This window comes from Saccopteryx bilineata, chromosome 2 (genome assembly GCF_036850765.1).
Source record: "Saccopteryx bilineata isolate mSacBil1 chromosome 2, mSacBil1_pri_phased_curated, whole genome shotgun sequence".
Taxonomy (NCBI): Eukaryota; Metazoa; Chordata; class Mammalia; order Chiroptera; family Emballonuridae; genus Saccopteryx; species Saccopteryx bilineata.
In genome coordinates, this window is record NC_089491.1 from 231,326,074 (window position 1) to 231,347,351 (window position 21,278).

The window sequence follows — 21,278 nt, forward strand, 5'->3', positions numbered from 1 at the left end:
CAGAAAAGAGCCTAAGTGCTAAACTCCTTTGGTTGGCAAAACACAAGGCTACACTTCATTCATTCCAAAAATATTTATTGTGCACTTAACTATGTGCCTGACACTGTTTTAGACACCAGCATGACACCAGTGAACCAGACAGACTACAGCCCTGCCCTCAGGGGGCGTCTCTTCAAATGAAAGACCAGGTCAATACAGGGCTGCCCAGAGTGGAGGTGCAGGCTCATCTCTAGGAAGGGCTGTTTGTTATGATTCGGCCAGGATCCTATTTAATGAGGCTTCCCATAACTGGTGGGGAAGATGATGACTTGTAGTTGAAGTTGAAGTCACATACTGGAAATATGATTTCTGTTGGTTCTTCTGTCCTGAACACTTCATTCTGTCTTGGCCACTTGTGTTTTCTTTAATGCTAACGTGATGCTCTCTTTAGATGTCAGCAGTGCCCTGGGGAGATGGGACACTAGAATACTCTGCCAGATGGCATTTGTCTGTGTTTTAATCGAACGCCTTGTTCTCCTTGCCACCGTGTGAAGCAGCAACACGCTGTGCAGAGCAGACGAGGAGCGGCACAGAAGCCCACACAGCCTCTCAGGTTTTAGAGGTCAAGGAATGTACCCAAAGGCTGCATCTGCTTAATTCCATTGATTTTGGGGACAAAGGCTCTCAGGTCAGCCCTGAGCAGATTCTGAGAGGCAAAGTCCTGACATTTGATGTAGGTGGGGGCGCAGTGTGAGTGACAGAAAGAACCCTCATGGTGGTTTCTGTGCATCCATCACCCCTATGGGCAGGGCTAACCTTTCTCTTATTACATTTCATCCGAGTTTTTACAACCATGTAACGAAATGTTATCCCATATTAAAGATGGGGGAGCTGTCATTCAGAGACATTAGTTACCCTTAGCTAAACTCAATAGCTAACTCTAATGAGTACATACTATATGCTGTGCATAACCTCCTTTTCATCCTTCCTACATCCAATGGGTTTCAGTGGTCGGCAAACTCATTAGTCAACAGAGCCAAATAATCAACAATACAATGATTGAAATTTCTTTTGAGAGCCAAATTTTTTAAACTTAAACTACAGTGTGTCTGTAAAGTCATGGTACACTTTCGACTGGTCACAGGAAAGCAACAAAAGATAGAAATGTGAAATCTGCACCAAATAAAAGGAAAACCCTCCCAGTTTCTGTAGAATGATGTGGCAGCATGTGCGCATGCGCAGATGATGATGGAACACCATGTATACAGCGGAGCAGCCCACGGTCATGCCAGTCGAGATGTGGATGGTACAGAGGAAAGTTCAGTGTGTTCTGTGGCTCGCTAAATTCGAATCCGTGACCAAAGTGCAACGTGATTATCGGCATGTTTATAACGAAGCACCACCACATAGGAATAACATTACTCGGTGGGATAAGCAGTTGAAGAAAACCGGCAGTTTGGTGGAGAAACCCCGTTCTGGTAGGCCATCAGTCAGTGACGAGTCTGTAGAGGCTGTACGGGATAGCTACCTAAGGAGCCCTAAAAAATCTGTGCATGAGCCCACATCGAACTGCACTGAATAGGTATGAAACTGGGAGAGTTTTCCGTTTATTTGGTGCAGATTTCACATTTCTATCGTCTTTTGTTGCTTTCCTGTGACCAGTCAAAAGTGCATCATAGCCTGACCAGGCGGTGGTGCAGTGGATAGAGCGTCGGACTGGGATGCACAGGACCCAGGTTCGAGACCCCGAGGTCGCCAACTTGAGCGTGGGCTCATCTGGTTTGAGCAAAAGCCCACCAGCTTGGACCCAAGGTCACTGGCTCCAGCAAGGGGTTACTCGGTCTGCTGAAGGCCCGCGGTCAAGGCACATATGAGAAAGCAATCAATGAACAACTACGGTGTCACAACGCGTAACGAAAAACTAATGATTGACGCTCATCTCTCTCCATTCCTGTTTGTCTGTCCCTGTCTATCCCTCTCTCTGACTCACTCTCTGTCTTTGTAAAAAATAAATAAATTAATTAAAAAAAAAGTGCATCATGACTGTATGGACACACTGTATATAGGTAGGTACATTCCTTATCAAGGTAGCACTCGTGCGGGGGTATCTTGTGGAAGAGCCACACTGAAGGGGCCAAAGAGCCACATGTGGCTCACGAGCCGTGGTTTGCCGACCAGAGGGTTAGGTGGTAATACTCCCCTTTTACAGATGAGGAAGGGAGGCTTATGAAAGACTGAGTGACCTACTTGCGGCTCTAGAGCTGCAGAGGGGTTTGGATTCAAAGCAGCCAGTCTAACTCCAAGGTTATGTGCCTTCACTGCTTTCTGGATTTCTTCAGAGTGGAAAGAGCTGTGCCCAAGGCTATCAGATAGCCACTCTGAGGATTCATCTGAAGCTCACCAGGATAGACCAGGTGCAAACATCCTCAGGGCAAAAAGTCCCTGTTGCCTAGCCACAGGCAAAACTAGAGAAAACAATTATCATAGGCTAGACCCTCATCCCCAGGGGGACCTTTCCTCCCCTATAATGTCACTAGTCATGTGGTTTTAGAGCTCCTTAAAAGAGGAACAAGGGGGTCAGAGAACAGCCTTATACAATCCCCATACAAGCCCATGCGTCACCATACCCTTAAGCATTTCCCCCCATTTTTTGACAGAGACAGAGTCAGAGAGAGGGATAGATAGGGACAGACAGACAGGATGGGAGAGAGATGAGAAGCATCAATTCTTCATTGTGGCACCTCAGTTATTCATTAATTGCTTTCTCATATGTGCCTTGATTTGGGGGGGGGGTACATCAGAGCCTGTGAACCCTAGCTCAAGCCAGCGACCTTTGGCTTCAAGCCAGAGACCTTTATCTTCAAGCTAGTGACCATGGGGTCATGTCTATGATCTCAGGCTCAAGCCAGCAACCTCACATTGGTGAGCCCACACTCAAGCTGGATGAGCCCACACTTAAGCTGGCGACCTCAGGGTTTTGAACCTGAGTCCTCCACGGACCAGTCCAATGCTCTATTGACTGCACCACTGCCTGCAGGCACACCGGTAAGCATTAAGCCCTCAAGGCAATGAGGCTCTGATCTCATCAAATAATGTTAGGAACAAAGCCTTGGGTCTGCTGATCACAGAAACAGTTTTTGGTTAAACTAGAGATAACATCTAAGCCTCAGTTATGTTTCAGACCCAGAAAAGCAGCAAAACCAGATGAAGTGACTCTATATATGGCTGCAGTGACTAATGACCCTCTGCCCTAGTGCCAACCAATCAGTAGAGACCATGACCTTGGAGGGACACACCAGGAAAGCTGAAGAATTGAGATTCTTCCCTGAAACCTCCCCTAAAATTCCTGCCTTTAGAAAACAGGTAAAAACCCTTAAGGCAAGGGACCTAGTGCATGCTCTCTCTCCAGATCATACGTGCATGTAAAGCCAGGAACTGCCATCGTGGCCATTCATATGCAGGTTCGCATTGGATTCGGACAGTCGGTAAAGAAACAACGGAGCCACAAACTGGTGGGCCATAGTCTTTAATCCTAGCTTGCACTCGGCGGGCAAGTAAAAACACACACTGGGCTCCAAAACCCAATCACACTCAGTGCTCACAAAGCTACTGATTTATCCGAGTTTCCTAGAATCAAAGGTTTCTAGCTCACCAGCCTTATTCTCCTCAGTTCCCCATCTCCTTCCTTATCCCAGATACAAACTCTACACAAACTGGCATCTCACTCAGCACTCCACCATCTTGGCTGCTTCTCCTGGCGTACTCCACGTGGCCTCCTTCTGCTGCTGGCTCTACTTTCTCTGCTTTCTCATGCTAATCTCAGGAACCAAGAGAGGGCAAGCCCCCGTTCTGCCCCTATTTTATAGTGTAGCTTCACAACCTCTAATCCAATATACAAAATAGGGAAGTCTCTAATACAAAGTCACTTCTCTGAGGCATGATTGGATTGTACCGCCCCACATCAAAAAGGGTGGAAAAGGCTTAATCCCAAAACCAAGCCCCAGGCTACAAGGATTCTCAACACACATTAATATCACCTGGGTGACGGCCTCCTCATGGGCAACGTAATCTTTAACAAAGTGAGCATAATACATTTTATCTGCCCAACACTGCACTTTTCCTCAGGTGTGTACCTTTGCTTTCTTTCTCCCAAGCTCCAACAGCCTTCTTTCCCCTCTGTAAGTTGTTTCCTGAGCCCACACAGCTCAGCTGCCTCACTTCTACCTCTGTGACTTCCTAAATAAACTTTATTTTTAAAAATATTTTATTTATTTTAGATTTTATTTATTATAGAGAGGAGAGAGAGAGAGAGAGAAGGGGGGAGGAGCAGGAAGCATCAATTCCCATATGCGCCTTGACCAGGCAAGCCCAGGGTTTCGAACCGGCAACTTCAGTGTTTCCAGGTTGACGCTTTATCCACTGAGCCACCACAGGTCAGGCTTTAAAATATTTTTTTAAATTTATTTTTTAATTCATTTTAGAGAGAGGAGACAGAGAGAGAGAGAAAGGGAGAGAAGCCTTGACTAGGCAAGCTCAGTTTCAAACCAGTGACCTCAGCATTCCCCGTGGATGCTTTATCCATTGTGCCACCACAGTTCAGGCCTAAATAAACTTAAAAAAAATTTTTTTTTAGAGAGGGGGGAGATAGAGAAGGAAGGGTGGGGGGAGGAACAGGGAGCATCAAATCCCATATGTGCCTTGACCAGGCAAGCCAGGGGTTTTGAACTGGCGAGCTCAGCGTTCCAGGTCAACACTTTATCCTCTGCACCAACCCAGGTCAGGCCTAAATAAATTTCTTGTGTTAGGCTCTGACTTCTTTCCTTCCCAAACTTAAGGACTGAGGTCCAACTATGCTGTTACCATAGCCATGTTACCTCCTTAATAGAATGGCCATGATGGCAGCAGTCCTGAGTGAGGCAGAGGAGACCAACTGCAGGTGACCTTTGAACAACAAAGGTTTGAACTGCACAGGTCCACTTATATTTGGATTTTTTTCCCCAATAAATATATACAGTAGTGTAAATTCTCTTAGGATTTATTTATTTATTTATTTTTGTGATGAGAGAGATACAGAGAGAGGGACAGATAGGGACAGACAAGAAGGGAGAGAGATGAGAAGCAACAATTTTTCATTGCAGCACCTTAGTTGTTCATTGACTGCTTTCTTGTATGTGCCTTGATTGGGGGGGGGGCTAGAGCAGAGCGAGTGACCCCTTGCTCAAGCCATCGACCTTGGGCTTCAAGCCAGAGATCTTTGGGCTCAAGTGAGTGACCCCACATTCAAGATGGTTAGGTTAGCCCACGCTCAAGCTGGATGAGCCTGAGCTCAAATGGGTGACCTCGGGGTTTTTTTTAAATGTTTTTTTTTGTTTGTTTGTTTTTTACACAGAGAGTAAGTCAGAGAGAGGGATAGACAGGGACAGACACACAGGAACGGAGAGAGATGAGAAGCATCAATCATTAGTTTTTCATTGCACGTTGCAACACCTTAGTTGTTCATTGATTGCTTTCTCATATGTGCCTTGACCGCGGGCCTTCAGCAGACTGAATAACCCCTTGCTGGAGCCAGTGACCTTGGGTCCAAGCTGGTGGGCTTTTCGCTCAAACCAGATGAGCCCGCGCTGCTCAAGCTGGCGAACTCGGGGTCTCGAACCTGGGTCCTCTGCATCCCAGTCCAACGCTCTATCTACTGCACCACAGCCTGGTCAGGCTCTTACAATTTCCTTAAAATCTCTTTTCCCTAGCTTAGAATATAGTTTATAATTCATATAACATGGAACATATATGCTAACTATTTGTTATTAGTAAGGCTTACAGTCAATAGTATGCTATTAGTACAGTTTTGGGGCATCAAAAGTTATATGTGAATTTATTTTAATTTATTGATTTTAGAGAGAGGAAGGAAGAGAAAGAGAAACATCGATTTGTTGTTCTTATTTATGCATTCATTGGTTCTTTTTTTTATTATTCAGTGAGAGGGGAGGCAGAGAGAGACTCCCGCATGTGCTCTGACCAGGATCCACCTGGCAAACCCACTAGGGGGTGATGCTCTGCCTATCTGGGGCATTGCTCTGTTGCTTGGCAATTGAGCTCTTCCTAGTGCCTGAGGTAGAGACCATGGGTCATCCTCTGTGCCCAGGCCAACTTGCTCCAATTGAGCCATGGCTGTAGGAGGGGTAGAAAGAGGGAGAGAGAAGCAAGAGGGGGAGGAGTAGAGAAGTGAGAGGGGGAGGGATGGGCACTTCTCCTGTGTACCCTGACCTGGAATCAAACCTAGGACATCCACATGCCGGGCTGACACTGTACCACTGAGCCAACTGGCCATGGCCATTAGTTGATTCTTGTATGTGCCCTGACAGGGGATCGAACCTGTAATCTTGGTATATCAGGACAACGCTCTAACCAACTGAGCTACCAGCCATGGCCAATGTGAATTTTTGACTGTTTGGGGATTAGTGCCCATAATACCCATGTTGATTAATATATAGTAAATTGTAGGCCCTACCAGTTAGCCCAGTTGGTTAGTGTTGTCCCAAAACAATGAACGCACAACCAAGTGTAAAAACAAATGAATGCTTTTCTCTCTCCCTTTCTCTCTCTCTAAAATTAATCAATAATAAAAAGTAAATTGTACTTTGTGCTCACTTCCGGAAGAGCCTGGAAGAGCCTTTAGTAACGTGCTAACTCTGGAGGCCTCAGCAGGACATGTTTCCGGTGGGAGATGTGTTACATTGTTACTATGTGCCAGTTACTTTTCTAAACACATTACTAATATTTAGTCATTCATCCTCTAACAACCCTATACAGTGTACACTATTATCATCTCAATGATATACATGGAGAAACTGAGTTGCAAAGGTCTGAAGTAACTTGCCCAAGCCCATAGCTAGAAAATGATAGGGCTATGATTTGAAACCAGGCAGCCTGGCTCCGGAACACAGCCACAAGAGAGCACTTATGAACATCCCTTGAAACAACTTCCTACTCATTTTCATATATATATTCCCCTTCCAAGATAGTGGCTTGTAACAGGTTAAGAAATTGCTTTCTCCTGGGATGAAGGCTTCACAAAGGAAATACCTCTACTAAAAAGTTTGGGCAAGATAATGGCTGAGATGAAGGTACAATTTTGAAAAAGTGTCATTTGGAAAAATTTTCAAACTTCACTCAAAGCATCCCCTGCAGAACCTACCATGGGATCCATCACTGTAAGATTTACAATCCTTACCATTCTTCTCAAACTCATGTCTTAAAATACTTCAATCTTCAGAGTTCCTGCTTCTACTTAGAGCTCCTCCATAATTCATCGACTAAATATTTTTGAGCATTCAAATATGACACGGGGGTGCATGGGGTACATGGGCACCTAGCCTTGACCAGATACAGGAAGGTCCCAGTGTCCACAAGACTGCTGCACAGTTGTAGTCAGTGAATGCAGGGACTGCGGGCTGGGTCCTGGAGAACGGAGAGGAGTCGGTGGAAGTAGGGGTCGGGGTGTTCAGGGCAAAGGGAAGACACTGAGGCGAGAAAGCCAAATGTTTTTCCGTTTAGGAGGATGATTCTGCAAAGTTAGTGCACTTCAGGAGCAAGGCCTCGGGAGAAAGACACAAAAGGTCTCAAATGTCAGGTGCGGTGAGAGGGTGGAGAGGAGAACTTGGACTAGGGAGGTAGGCGAGAACAGAGGGGAGAGGGAGGGAGAAGTCAAGGAAGGCTTAGTTTTCCTGTTTAGGTTTTACCCTTTAGGATAGGGGCAACTCCTTTTGTGGTGCCTTCTATTTTCAACCTGATAACCTGGGAGCTCAGGCTTCCACACCTCTGGGAGGGCCAATGCGCAAACCGAATCAGGTGGTTCTCTTAGCGGTGAAGTCCAAAGCTCTGCAGGTGAGCGGGAGGAGCAGTCGTTGGAGTCTCTGGTTCCCATGTCACTCACAACCTCGTGAAAGGTATACAGCCCACGTCGTTTCCGGATTTTACAGAAGAGGCCAGGTCTGTGTGAACCTGCGGGACTCATTACTCAGACCAGGTGAACGGAAGCCCAAGGTCCTCGCTGAGATTTCAAATTCACTTGCTGGGAAAGTGAGTCACCCGGTGAGTGGCGGACTCCCGGGGGCTGGGTTAAGGTCATTGTGCCCCCCATCCCGCAGCATCCATTGGGAGGTCTTAGTTAAGGTTTTCTCTCGTAAAGAAGTTCTCATCTTCCCCAAGGCCAGGCACACGCCTCCCACGCCAGACCGCGTGTTGCAGGTACAGTATTTTTCCGCCGTTCCCATCCCCCGTGCGGTCCCCTCATACTCTGCCTTAGAGGTGGCAGGAAAATCCTTTACCTAGGACCAATCCCACTGATGCCGAACCGCGCGCGCGCGCGCCAACTCGAGCCCCTTCTCTGTGCGTCATTGGCCACATCCACCTATAAAGGGTAACTGGCAGCTCCAAGGACCTATTGAGGGAGGAGGCGGAGGCCGCCGGGCCCTCCCAGAGTCGCTTTGTTAGGGTCTCCGTTGCCGTCCCCCTCCAGCCGCGCCTCGGCGGCCTGCCTGAGCGGTCACAAGGCCGCGCCACCGGAGCCGCGAGGGAAAGCAGCCCCGGTGCGCGCGGCACCGCATCCTCCCGGTAGCGCAAGGGGGCCGGGATGCTGGCGGGTACCTAGCGTGCTCCTGTTGTCAGTCTCCAGCCCAACTCTGAACGCCCCGCTCCTGTATCCGCCGCTTTTGATTGGCCGGCCGGAGGCGGAGCGATCGTCAGGAGGCCCAATCGGAGTCCGGTTTCCCACGCGCTCCTCCGGCCCCGCCCCCGAGGCCGCCCGTGGAGGCGCCCCGCTGGTTCCCATTGGCCGCTGCGAGTGTCGGGCGGAGCAGCGCCGCCGCCGTCGGGCGCGCATCTCTGCAGCGCAGCGGTTGCTTAGGTCCCCGCGGCACCGGGATTCTGGCGTGCCTGCATCGTTCCGTGCCCGTCGCGGAGAAACGGGACGAGCGTCGCGGGTGAGTACCGTGAACCTGGGGGCGCGGACCGGCTGTCCGGAGCCACCCTGAGGGTTGTGGTGAGGATGCCCGGGCTACTTTGCTCGTAACGGGCACGTTCCGACCCCCGTCTCCCGCACACCGGGGCTCCCGGCGGGTCCTAGCTCCCCCCGATTGCGTTCTGCTCGTATTGTTTTCGTGTTCATACACTCGGGAGGCGGGGAGACCTCTCTCGCTCGAATCCTAAGGAGGGAGACGGGTCAACGGCATCCAGCTGTCCGGCGCCGAATGGAAGTGACAGTGTCCGGGCGTTGGCGGTCGGTTTTCCCGGCAGCAGCAGGTCAGCGCTGACCTGCTGCGGCGGCGGCACTTTGTATTTGTCGGCTGATTTAAAAAATCAACTTCGGGGAGGGCGTGCGTGTGCGTGCGGCTGTGTGTGTGTCTCAGTCCCCAACCTGAGCACCTCCAGGCCCGGGGTTTCGGCGCCGCCGCCTGGGCGCTCACCTTGGCGATCGGTGCCGCGCCCGGGGCCAGACATACGCTGGGAAGGGTTGGGGTCGCCACACAGGGCCGGAGACCCGTGGCCGATCTGGGAGGGGGCATTTAAAGCGGCATTCTGCAGGCGCGCAAACAATGACTGGCCCGGGCGCGGGGTCCGGGGACCGTGCGTGGAATCTCCGCGCGCGATCGCGGGCTCAGCAGATGAGATACTGCTGTGCGGCGCCGCTCGCCGCCCGTCTAGGGGCCCGAGTGGGGCCCGCTTTTGTTTACAGACCTAGCCATTGGGCGAGAGCTGAGCGCTGTGCTCCCCCGGCCGCGGTGGCTGCCGCGCGCCCCTGCGAGCGGAGAGAAGTTGGTGTGTGCTGTCAGGTGATGCCCCCTCCCCCGGCCTCCCGGCGAGATGCTGCAGGGAAAGAAGCCCAGGCGGCGCCTTCGTTTCCAGTCCCCGCAGCGTACGGCGCCCCCAACCCTCTGCGCCCAGCGGTTCCACGTCCCAGCTAGGGCCTTTCTGGCGGCCGTCCGTCGGGGCGCTGACCGAGCCACGCTCCCTTCCCTCCCAGTAGCGTCCTCCAGCCTTGCCCCCGGATCAGCCCAAGTTGATCCTAGCCTGCCTTTTCCTGCATGCTGGCTGGCCTTGAAGGACGCGCGCTAGTCCTTCCGGAAGCTCGCCAATCCATGCCCGCTTTGGTGGTACACACACGGCCCCGCGGAGCAGCTGAGGGGCATCCTTGAGTCAGAGCGGGCCTGATAGGGTTACCCGTGCACGTTGACTTGGCCTACACTTTGAGCTGAAGTAAGAGGTCGAGAAGCCTGGGCGCTGAGGTCAAACCATCCTAGGTTCTAGTGCCGGCTCAGTGCCACTCAAAAGCTGGGTGGGCCGGGCCAGCTACATAATCTCACTGAGTCTCAGTTTCTGAGCTTTCTGGAGAGTGGGGATGAGCATTCCCATTTGTAGCGAGGGGAGGGGATGGATAAAAACGACAGTATAAATCGGGGTCCCCAAACTAAGGCCTGGCATGCGGCCCCCTGAGGCCATTTATCTGGCCCCTGCTGCACTTCCGGAATGGGCACCTCTTTCATTGGTGGTCAGTGAGAGGAGCCTAGTTTTCATTGAAATACTGGTCAGTTTGTTGATTTAAGTTTACTTGTTCGTTATTTTAAATATTGTATTTGTTCTCGTTTTGTTTTTTTTACTTTAAAATAAGGTATGTGCAGTGTGCATAGGGATTTGTTCATAGTTTTTTTTATAGTCCGGCCCTCCAACGGTCTGAGGGACAGTGAACTGGTCTCCTGTGTAAAAAGTTTGGGGACCCCTGGTAAAAATCATATACTTCTTAGGACAGCCCTTGCCACATATGACCCACTGGAGTAACGTGGTTTCCATCAGAGAGGACAGACCCCTTACTCCTTTCCAGTTCTCCACTGTCCCAACTATTTGTTTTGAACAGTATGAGGACCGCTGTTTTCAACTCCAAACAGGGCTTGTTTCAATGACCTTAGGTCTACCTGTGCTGTACTTAACGAATCGCTTGCAGCTCCTTTCTCTGTTTGAGTTCCCTTTAGGTTTTAGTGGTTTCTTTCTTCTTCCTTCCTTTTTCCTTAAGGCTCTGCTGAGGCCCAGGCCCTGGTGGAGGAGAAAACCGGTCCAGGTGGGAAGTAGTTGCACGGACCAATGGCCGCTGTGTGAAGTGATTAGTGCCCGGATGGAGGGAGGTTTGAACAAAGAGATACCTGGAGGCAGGGAGGGAACACTTCCTGGTAGAAGTGAAATTTGAGCTGCACCTTGTAGTAGAAGTCTGGTTTGTCTGTGGTTTCCAGAATATGCTCTCTTGAACTCCCACCTACAAGAGAGCCCCCCTGGGAGACAGTCTTTGGTAAACAGGGACGTTGCTAAGTAATTATCATTGAATGGAGGAGAAATCAACCTGGGGAGAAAGCTTGGTGCCCAACCTGGGAAGGAGGGAGAGGAGCGATAATTTCATGGAAAAGCTTCAAAATGCTGTCACTGGGTTTTGACTTATTTTTCCTCTTCTCCACCAGCTTGATTTTCTTTAGGCAAAGGGAGAGCCAGTTTTATGCAGGAAAAAACCCAAACAAGAAAAACTTCTCTAACAACCCCTAATGAGATAAATGGCTTAAAAAAGATCATCTTGGGCTTGCTTATGGAATCAGGTGTTACTGAAAAGGTAACTTTCAACTCCCTTTTGTCGGTTGGGGAGCAAATGATGGAGCTGGAAAACTGAACGCAGACCCCAGAGGGCCTTACTGGCCAAAACAAGCAAACAAACAAAAACACAAACGCAGTAAGGGCCTTGCAGTCTGTCCAGTGGGAACAGAAGCCCCCTGGGATGCTCTGTCCTACCCTTCTCTTCCTGCTCCTAACTCATTACTTGGAGTGGCTTGGCAAGTGGCCGCTGACCCCAGCAAGCTGGATGTCAATGATCTGATAACTGGTGTGAGTTCCTGCAGTTCTGGGAATTCTCGGGCCCTTAGGGATGGAAGGCAGCTTGCCCCCCCCCCCCCCCCCTGCTGTCTGGGGAACAAAATCAGTTGGGGCCTGGACTTGAAAGGAGCACGTGGTTAGGAAATCTCATTAGCGGACAATTGAACTCTACTCTAATGCTCATCCAAAGAGCTGGAACAAAGGCTGTCTCCCCTGTTCCTTACAGATCTGTCTCCCAGATCCCCTCCCCTCCTGTCCCCACCCCTCAGAACCTGAAAGGAAAGGCAGCCCCAGTCCTATCTCTTTCCTCCCTCCAAATTCCTGTAGTTTGACGGAGCTGACCAAGCCCCAGGCATTCTGGAATGGGACAGATACTGCTTGTGGAAAGTTGTGAGGGCCTGCACTGCTCCCCAACAGCCAGGAGCTTACTGTCCTTGGGAGAAACATTTTGGGAGTCAGTGCCTGAAGAGCTCATGTTTTCCCAAGTGAGGAGAGTGGGGAAGAGCATAAGAATCATGTCCAAGTGTCACCTAGAAGTAGGTGATGATGGGCTTCTGCCCACTTGGGAGGGCAGAGGGGTGAGGACGAGGGCAGACTTTGGTTCCTGTGGGCCATGTTTCTAGTGCTCTGGGGTTCCAGAACTTTACAGATTCAGTCTTGTGCTTAGGAGAGATCCTCATTTTTCATGTCTTTAGTCATTTGGACTTCTGTATCCAAAACATTATTTCACCGGTGTGCGCGCACACATACATATGCATATATGCATTTTCCTTTCTGAATTAACCAAATAAGTAGAGTGCATGTTTTGGGATGTCTCTCCTTCCCTCCCAGTACAGGACCAGAAGAAATAGACCTGCAAGGCCCCAGCAACATGTTTGTGTTTTTCAGTCCCACACACACTTCATGTCATTTCATATCTAAATGTGCAGTTTTATGTGAATAACAACTCCTATGTTAAAAGAAAAAGATTTCTCATCTGCATAGGCCAAATCACTTATTTTTTAAAGATTATTATTATTATTAAATAAAGGAGGCACTCAAAAATAAAGTAGTCCTCAGCCAGGAACAGAGTGTTTTGAAAATAATACAGTGCTCTAGTGTAAAAGGGTACAGAATATTAATAATTAGACGACTTCTCCCTTCCATTCCCTTCCGGACCTTCTGTGCCTCGTTCCAGCCCCCCGCTCCCCAGCATAAGACCATCACTGTTCCTGCATCCCCAGGGACCTCATTAAGAACTTCATAAAGGCCTAGACTGTGGATACAGAGAGATCCTGCCTGAGTTTGTGTGAGATCCTCCTAGTAGACCTTGGAGTTCTTTGGCTAGGGAAAGAGGTTCCTCCCTGATTGGACTGAGGCTGAGCTGGGAGACTTGCATTCTGCAAGTTGGGGGAAGGTCTCATCAAAACGGTAGCAGAAGTAGAAGGGCCACAGCTCTGGCTAGAGCCGCTCAATTGTGTGTATGCAGAGGGTGTTCAACAAAGAGTGGTGATTCAGTCAGGAAAGCGTGGGAGGCAGTTCCTTCTAGCTGAACACATCTCTCTCCCATCTCTCTCCTGCTCAGGTTGGACCAAGGCCCATCCAGTCTCGTGCTGTCACAAAGTTTCTTTCCGTAGAGGGACACTGGGCTGCAGTTGTGGGAGGAAGCCTCCTGGTTTTGAGCCCCCAGCAGAACTGAAGTGAAATAGCAAGGTTACTGTGGGTGATTCTGGCTGCAGCTTTGAGTTCATGAAGGAAAAGAAATAAAAGGGAGGGAAGGGTGTTTTGGTTAAAGAAAAATAAAGTAGTTAATTCCAGTCTCTGCCCTCTTAAGGTGGAAGGATTCCAATACAGGTATGTGAGGAAGTAGGTGATGGAGAAGCAGTGAATCTATCTGTGCCCAGACTTGGCTTGGAATGGGCGAGGAGTGGGTTGGAGGTGAGGCTATAGGGATTCAGTTGCTTTTCCTTAGAGACTCCACCAAACATGGTTCTCTGTGGTTGTGGAGGAGACAGATGTCCTAGAGAAAGGGGGTGCTCTTTGCAGTGCTGCCTCCAGCCCAGATCTCTCCTGCCCGCCCTCCCTGCTCCTAGGCCAAGTTCACTTCCAGTTCCTGTTCCTGGTTTCCCCTTTGCAGAGGGGATCAGAGCCCTGAGAAACCACAGATCGGCTGAGTCATGGGTGGGGGGATGCCCCTATGGATTTGTTGGCTCCTTAGGACTGGGGTAGATGGGATTTTCACCCAGGGATCTTCAGAAGCAGGTGTCTGCCAGTTGCGTTCGAGGGGGTCTGCCTTGCCTCCCCACTATTTGGGGGCCCCCTGGGTTTTGGGGGAGTGATTCCAGCCTGGCACCTCCAAATTTCTTCAGATCCTGGGGACAAGATCTCTTTGGACCCAGCTGCATCACCAGGGTTAGGTGCAGAGGACTTGGCCACATTCAGAGCAAAGGAAGGTTCTAATGGGAAGTCTGGGAGGGTTATGGGCTGGGGTTGCTGGTCCCACTTGCTTCTTAGGCTCTATTTTAGAGGCTCAGAACTGGGTTTCTTCTCACCATCACCTTCCTATGTGGGTGTTTGATTTATTTATTATTTATTTATTTATTTATTTATTTATATTCAATAGGAGCCTGACCCACCTAATGGATGTAATGTGTTAGTGTTTTTTTTTGTAAAATGTGCATCCCTGGCTCCTCTCAGGACACAAATACAGTATTTCTCTGGGATGCAGGAGTACAGGGCAGGGGGCGGGGTGCACAAGCTCTTCAGGGTGCCGTAGCCTCTGGCCTTCTGAGAACCACGGGCCCTTCCTCTGGCGTACCTGGGACACTCCTGGTTGTGCCTTTTTGTCTTGTATCCTGTTAGTTCCACCACCTGATATACTCAAAAATACCCTAGTTTGGGCACCTGCAGTCCTGAGTCCCAAGCGTTCGAGTTGTAATCTTGATGATGTTTTCGGTAACTGGGCAGCGTTTTCCCAGCTGTGTCCCTGCTATGACTTGTACTGTCTGCTTACACAAACTGGGGCCTTTGTCCAGTTCCCTGCTCTCCTACAGGAACTGTCCCGTGCTCCAAGCCGCCTTCTTAGGGCGCAGTCTTCGGCTATAAAATGTGAGGCAGTTTTGCTCCAGTACAATATTCACATCTTCACTCAGTGATGGTGCTAATCACTTGGGTAGTTTTCCTGACAGAAATTATACTCTTACCTCATACAGATGTTTCAGCTCAAGTAATACAAGTTTGATGTGATCCTAAAGACAGTGTGTACAGTAATAATCCCCCGCAGTGTGAACGGACTTGGAGCAGAGGAGCTGAGCAGAGCAGCAGGAGCCTGCGCTGTCCTGCTTTCCTCCCCCCTCCCGCACGCTCCAGAAGAGTCTGGGTAGTTCACAATAAGACACCCGCACTCCTTCCTGTGTGTCGGCCTCCTGTTATGACAAATGATAATTGAGTTTATTTATTGCCCTCACCTCCTCTCTGCGCTCTCCAGCTGTTTGATGATTATGTTTACAGTTCACATATTGATTATTTCTTAGTCTTTATATCACTTACGTAGTGTATAATTTAGTTCCATCATCCGACTACTGTGACTTTTAACCTCCCCTTAGTAAAATGGGAATTCCAATGTTTTCATCTATCTTTTCTCTTAGCCTTCCTCCTCGTTAGGTCCCCAGTTCCTGTCGGCTGTTAGGGTTGGTAACATTGTGTTCTATAGCAGTGATCCCCAACCCCTGGGCCTGAGACCGGTACCGGTCCGTGGGCCATTTGGTACCGGTCCGCAGAGAAAGAATAAATAACTTATATTATTTTCATTTTATTTATATTTAAGTCTGACGATGTTTTATTTTAAAAAAATGACCAGATTCCCTCTGTTACATCCGTCTAAGACTCACTCTTGATGCTTGTCTCGTAAGTTCAACAATTATATTTAAAAATACCACAGTTTTTACGCCGGTCGCATAATTTTATTTTGTGCGTTTATCCGTCCCACCCTAAAGGCCGGTCCGTGAAAATGTTTTCTGACACTAAACCGGTCCGTGGCCTAAAAAAGGTTGGGGATCACTGTTCTATAGGCATGAGGAAGTCTTCTGCGCCTTGTCTGTAGGTCATGTTTATAACAGCTTTATTAAGATGTAATTTATGGTTCTGGCTGGTGACTCAGTGGATAGAGTGTAGGCTAGGCATATAGATCACCTGAATTTGATTCCCGGTCAGTGCATGCCCTTTTCTTCCTCTTCTGCAGCCAGTGGCTTGGTTGGTTTGAGTGTAGCCCGGGGCACTGAGGATAGCTCAGTTAGTTTTAGCGGTAGCCTCAGGCTCTAAAAATAGCTCAGTACTTGAGCATTGGTTACAGATGAGGTTGCTGGGTGGATTCTGGTCGGGACACATGTGTGAGTCTGACTCACTATTTACCTTCCTCTTACCTAAAAAAAAAATTAAAGCAAAAAAAGATATAATTTGTATAATATACAATTCAGGTCTTTAAGGTACACAATTCAGTGGTTTTTGATATATTTACAGAGTTGTGTAACCATCACCATGATCAATGTTATTTGTTGAATTTATTGGGGTGACACTGGTCAACAGATTATACAGGTTCAGGTGCACAATTCTACAGTACATATTCTGTGCACTGTATTGTGTGTTCATCACGCCCAGTCACATCTCCATCCATCATCATTTATCCTGCCATAGCTTCCTCCACCCCCACTACCATAATCAATTTTAGAACACATACATCATCCCCCAGATGAAACCCCGTACCCATGACCACTCTCTTCATTCCCTCCCTGTAGCCTCTGGTAACCATGAATCTGTCTCTTTAGATTGGTGTATTTTGGCCATTACGTATAAATAGAATCACATAGCTGTGGTCATTTGTGACTGTCTTCTTCCACATAGCTTCATGCTTTCAAAGACCATCCATGTTGTAGCAGGTGACAGTGCTTCGTTCCTTTTTATTGCTGAGTAATATTTCATTGGCATGGATATTTTACATTTTACTTATTCTCTTATCAGTTGATGGATGTTTGGATTGGTTCCACCATCAGATTATTGTGATGAACATTAATTGTCAAAAAGTTTGTTTGAGGCCCTGGCTGGTTGGCTCAGTGGTAGAGCATCGGCCTGGTGTGCGGAAGTCCCGGGTTCGATTCCCGGCCAGGGCACACAGGAGAAGCACCCATCTGCTTCTCCAACCCTCCCCCTCTCCTTCCTCTCTGTCTCTCTCTTTCCCTCCCTCAGCCGAGGCTCCATTGGAGCAAAAGATGGCCCGGGTGCTGGGGGTGGCTCCATGGCCTCTGCCCCAGGCACTAGAGTGGCTCTGGTTGCAACAGAGCGGCGCCCCTGGAGGGGCAGAGCATCGCTCCCTGGTGGGCGTGCCGGGTGGATCCCGGTAGGGCGCATGCAGGAGTCTGACTGCCTCCCTGTTTCCAGCTTCAGAAAAATACAAAAAAAAAAAATTTGTTTGAATATTTGTTTAAATTCTTTTTGAGTGTATATGTAGGAGTAAAACCTCTCCTATGTTAAGTGGGAACTCTGTGTTTAACTGTCTGAGGAACTCCAGACTGTTTTCCAAAGTGGCTGCATTGTTTTACATTCCAGCCAGCAGTGAATGAGGGTTCCACTATCCCACGTCCTCGCTGACACTTGTTTTGATCTTTTGATTCTAGCCATCCTAGTGGGTGAAAAGGTGGTATTTCCTTGTGTATTTCTTTTTTTCCCTTTTTTAGTGAGAGAGACAGAGACAGAGATAGAGAGAGGGACAGTTAGGGACAGACAGGAAGGAAGAGAGATGAAAAGCATCAACTCCTTGTGGCACTTTAGTTGTTCATTGATTGCTTTCTCATATGTGCCTTGACCAGGGGGCTCCAGCTGAGCCAGTGACCCCTTGTTCAAGCCAGTGACCTTTAGTTCAAACCAGCGACCTTTGGGCTCAAGCCAGCGACCATGGAGTCGTGTCTATGATCTCACACTTAAACTATTGACACTGTACTTAAGCCAATGACACCGTGCTCAAGCTGGGTGAGCCCATGCTCAAGCCAAATGAGCCTGTTTTCAAGCCAGCGACCTTGGGGTTTCTAACCTGGGTTGTCTGCATCCCAGGTCAATGTTCTGTCCACTGTACCACCCCTGGTCAGGCTCCTTGTGATTTTGATTTGCATCTCCCTGAGAAATAATAATGTCCCTCATCTTTTCACTCATTGCTCATTTGCTAATTGTATATTTTCTTTGGAGAAATCAGTGTTCAGACCTTTGTCCATTTTTTTGGATTGCATTTTTGCTCTCTCTATTAAATTGCAGGCATTCTCTGTGTTCTAGGTACAGGTCCCTTATAAGATATCTGATTTGCACACACTTTTTTCCATTCTGTGGATCATCTCTTCATGTTCCTGGTGATATCCTTTGCATGTTGTTTGCTTTTTAAAAGCTGAAAATCAATGAAGAATGCTTGTTCAGTTATATTTGCCAGTACTTTTTATTGCATAGCTGGGGTGGTACACTGATCTTATATTTTCTTCTCTGTTGTTCTTTTGGCATTCCTTAATTGAGTTAATAGATTGAGAAAAGGAGCACTGAAACATTTATTTTTATTTTTTTGTGGCAAAGACAGAGTCAGAGAGAGGGACAGATAGGGACAGACAGGAAGGGAAGGAGATGAGAAACATCAATTCTTCATTGCAGTTCCTTAGTTGTTCATTGAATGATTTCTCATATGTGCCCTGACCGGGGGGCTACAGTAGACCGAGTGACCCCTTGAACCAGTGACCTTGGGCTCAAGCTGGTGAGCCTTGCTCAAACCAGATCAGCTGGCGCTCAAGCTGGCGACCTCAGGGTCCTCCACATCCTAGTCTGACACTCTATCCACTGTGCCACAGCCTGGTCAGGCTGGAAACATTTATTTTAAAGCTGATTTCACATTAACAAAAAGAGCAATGCTTCATTTATTTAAAAAGCTGTGTGAACGACTCAGTAATTTATTTATCAAAGCTATATGAAGAAAATATTTGCAAAGTAATTGGAAAGTGAACTATCTTTGGGCATCAGCTTTTGGGTGTTAAACTTCTGCTGGGTGATATTTTTTTGTTGTGTTATATTAGGACACAGGTTCTTAACTGGGGGCAGTTTTACTCGCCAAGGGACATTTGGCAGTGACTGGACACATTTTGTTGTCATCCTGGGGAGGTGATGCTGTCATCTGTTTAGATACAAGGATATATCTGGGTTCTAGGTGGTAGAGGCCAGGGATAGTGCGGTCCTCCTGCACTGCACAGGACAGGCCTCCTGACAAAGGATGACTGATCCATTGTTCTTAATGCTGAGATTAATAATCCTGCATTCGAAAGGCAGAGATACTGTTAGAGACAACATACTTAAATTTCCTTTTCTTTCTTTCGAGGAGGGGAAGGAGGGAAACAGAGGAAAGGAGAGAGATGAGAAGCATCAACTCTTAGTTGAATCACTTCAGTTCATTGATTGCTTCTCATACGTGCCTTTACGGGGTGAGGAGAGGGGACTCCAGCTGAGCCAGTGACCCATTGCTCAAGCTAGTTACCTTGGGCTCAAGCCAGAGAGTGACCTTTGGGCTGAAGCCAGCAACCATGGGATCGTTTTGATTATTTCATGCTCAAACTGGTGACCCCATGCTCAAAGATGAGCCTGAGCTCAAGCCAGCAACCTTGGGGTTTTGAAACTGGGATCTCAGAGTCTCAGGCTGACGCTTTATTCACTGTGCCACTACCAGTTAGGCAACTTGCTTACATTTCTTTACTTAGAGAGTTGTTTATGTTTTCTGGATATTTGGCAATGAGCGTATCAGATCATTAATCAGATCAGTAATCTGAGACACTGGATTATTTTGGTTATTTAAAAAAATTTGGTTATTATTCAGCTATATAAGTTATCTATTAAAAAAATTTATTGATTGATTTTTAGAGAGGGGTGGTGGTGGTGGGGAGGAGATCAGACCCGTGACCTCAGCATTCCAGGTTGATGCTTTATCTGTGCCACCACAGGACAGATTTTTTTTTTTTTTAGGTGATAGGAGGGGAGATAGTGAAGCCGACTCCTGCATACGCCCTGACCAGGATCCACCCAGCAACCCCATCTGGAGCTGATATTCCTCAATATTACTGAGCTCAATTGAGTATAGCTCAATAGTACTGAACTATTTGTAGTGCCTGAGGCTGACAGGACCAACTGAGCTATCCTCAGTGCCCTGGTCCACGCTAGAACCATTCTGAGCCATTGGCTGTGGGAGGCAAAGAGGGAGAGAAGGGGAGAGGGGGAGAAGCAGATGGTTACTTCTCCTGTGTACCCTGACCGGGAATGAAACCCAGGAATGATGCTATATTCATTGGGCCACTGGCCAGGGCCAGGATAAAAATATTTTAAAAATTGGATAGCTTGACTGGTGGTGGCGCAGTGGATCAAGCATCGACCTGGAACGCTGAGGTCACTGGTTCAAAACCCTGGGCTTGCCTGGTCAAGGCACATATGAGAGTTGATGCTTCCTGCTCCTCCCCCCTTTTTTCTCTCTCTCTCTCTCATCTCTAAAATGAATAAATAAATAAAAATAATTTTGGAGAGGCTAGATCCGCATGCCGCCTGGGAGGAGGGGGCGTGGCTTCGTGTTAAAAAAAAAAAAAGGATAATAATTTAGGGTTTTTTTTTTTTTTTTTTTGCATTTTTCCGAAGCTGGAAACTGGGAGGCAGTCAGACAGACTCCTGCATGCGCCCGACCGGGATCCACCCGGCATGCCCACCAGGGGGCGATGCTCTGCCCATCTGGGGCGTCGCTCTGTTGCATACAGAGCCATTCTAGTGCCTGAGGTGGAGGCCGCAGAGCCATCCTCAGCACCCGGGCCATCTTTGCTCCAATTGAGCCTCTGCTGCAGGAGGGGAAGAGAGAGACAGAGAGGAAGGAGAGGGGGAGGGGTGGAGAAGCAGATGGGTGCTTCTCCTGTATGCCCTGGCCGGGAATCGAACCTGGGACTTCCGCACGCCAGGCCGATGCTCTACCACTGAGCCAACTGGCCAGGGCCAATTTAGGTGTTTTGAGCTTCTCTGTGCTTAAGCAATGTCACCCAGTTATTAACTTCAGGATATTGCTAATAAGTATCATGAAAGCCTTATCCTTAGCCCTCAAGACTGCTGTGCTTCATATTATAGGAGGAAAAATATTGCAGTCTGATTTAATAATGTTACTCCTGTTAAGCAGTTTATTGAGCATTAAAAATATTTTCAGAGATAATGCTCCCAAGTTCAGCGCAAGATCTACTGGGACATTTTAAAAAAGTTTATGAATGGTAGAATAATCATCTCATTTTGTAAACTCTGGGATTACAAATTAACATTTCAATTCTACAAGGATATCAATTGAACTCTTTCACATTTTATTGTTATTTAAAAAATTAAAACCT

The 21,278-nt window shown here is 48.1% G+C and overlaps 1 protein-coding gene and 1 non-coding gene across 2 annotated transcripts in view; both read left to right on the plus strand.

The window, feature by feature from the left end:
- Positions 1–8,863: 8,863 nt before the first annotated feature.
- Positions 8,864–21,278, plus strand: part of TIAM1 (TIAM Rac1 associated GEF 1) — a 309,396-nt gene continuing 296,981 nt past the window's right edge. The window contains exon 1 of the mRNA XM_066259555.1: positions 8,864–8,957. The gene's annotated coding sequence lies outside the window, so the exon portion shown is untranslated. The remainder of the gene's footprint in view (positions 8,958–21,278) is intronic.
- TRNAT-GGU (transfer RNA threonine (anticodon GGU)) lies at positions 16,949–17,024 on the plus strand. The gene has a single exon. It is a non-coding gene; the product is annotated as a tRNA-Thr (tRNA).